Source organism: Amphimedon queenslandica, unplaced genomic scaffold (assembly GCF_000090795.2).
Source record: "Amphimedon queenslandica unplaced genomic scaffold, v1.1 AMPQUscaffold_2865_Cont25135, whole genome shotgun sequence".
Taxonomy (NCBI): domain Eukaryota; kingdom Metazoa; phylum Porifera; class Demospongiae; order Haplosclerida; family Niphatidae; genus Amphimedon; species Amphimedon queenslandica.
The window spans coordinates 1-1,344 of NW_003556802.1; the positions used below are offsets into that span (position 1 = coordinate 1).

Sequence of the window (1,344 nt, forward strand, 5' to 3'; positions counted from 1 at the left end):
TAGTTTGTCCTTGCTAAAACTAAAGTTAAAGGGGCTTGGACTCAAGAGACGTAAAAGTGACACAAACCCTTATTGAAATTGAATAAATGATTATTGAACAGTTATTAATAAGTGGTAATATAGACTGCCTTAATACTCAGTTGTCTTCTAAACTATTATCAAACTCATCCAGCACCTATAGATGAGGATTAATTGTTATTCATTTATCATAATACAGCACCTGTGTTGCACTAATCTTCAATACTACATCACCATATGCATCACTTTTTAACAAATCAACCTCGTACATTGCAGAATCCTTTCTGAAGCCAACTCCTTTTGTATTAGGAGTCACTATCATTATGATATGACAGCAACTGATCTATGATGAAAAGTGTGATAAAGCTTTACCATTAGAGTGTGTTACCTGCACTGTGCTCTAAACTTTCTTTCCTACTTTGCTACTTGTAGCCTTTGATACTCTCTTCTTCACCTTTGCCTGAATTTTACTCTCTACTAAATCTTGCCCTCTACTAAATCTAAAAGAATAATAAAATTGTAAAGACAATTTCGCTCAACTAATAATAAAAATAAAAAAAACGTTCAACAATCAGAGAGACCATGATAATAATAATAATAAACAAAGGAAAGCAAACTGAACAACAACAATAATAATAATGAATGCTACCTTCAGCCTCCTCAACATCATCATCTTGGTTAACCAATTCAGTTGCCTTCGCAACAATACTTTCTCCTAAGCTAACAATACTGGAAACGATGTCACTTGTACCAGAGCTCTGGCTTGTATTGTGTTGTATGAGCATGATCATCACCTTGACCTTAACCTGCAACCGCCATTTTATAATAGCCACACCTATTATATCACGTGACTCATAATATTTATTGAGCATATCCGGAAGGACATCCGCCCGGGAAGTCTCCCCCCGGGCGGGTTCCGGACGGATACCGGTCCGGGAAACTTACACGGACCGTGAACGGACCCGTTGACGGGTGACCCTCTCGGCCACCATATGTATGCAATGTAGCATTGTAAACCGATTCAACCACAGTTACGTGTGGACACAAGCTGGTTTCTGAACCGCTTTGATCCAAACTGGTTTGTAGTGTAAACGGGGCTCATTAAAAAAACATAAGCGGTGTGTCTATTAAAATTAATATTTAATTTTGAATGTGGTTCTTTATGCTCACGTGGGTACTGAGTAGATAGCCATAACCGAGGCCATAGCCAAGATTCTTGTTTGAGCTTCTTTGAAATGGCCCCATTAGGTGAGTATAAAAATTAATGTTATTGTAGCTACATTATGATTATATTAATCTATTTTCTTGTACAGATATTAGCAAGTT

At 37.2% G+C, this 1,344-nt stretch overlaps 1 long non-coding RNA gene across 1 annotated transcript; it reads right to left on the bottom strand.

Annotated features, from left to right (window-relative positions):
- Positions 1-25: 25 nt before the first annotated feature.
- On the bottom strand, positions 26-374 carry LOC109593099 (uncharacterized). Its single transcript, XR_002190731.1, has 2 exons — positions 221-374; positions 26-175 (listed from the first exon to the last, which is right to left on the bottom strand). It is a non-coding gene; the product is annotated as an uncharacterized LOC109593099 (long non-coding RNA).
- Between the last annotated feature and the right edge of the window lie 970 nt (positions 375-1,344).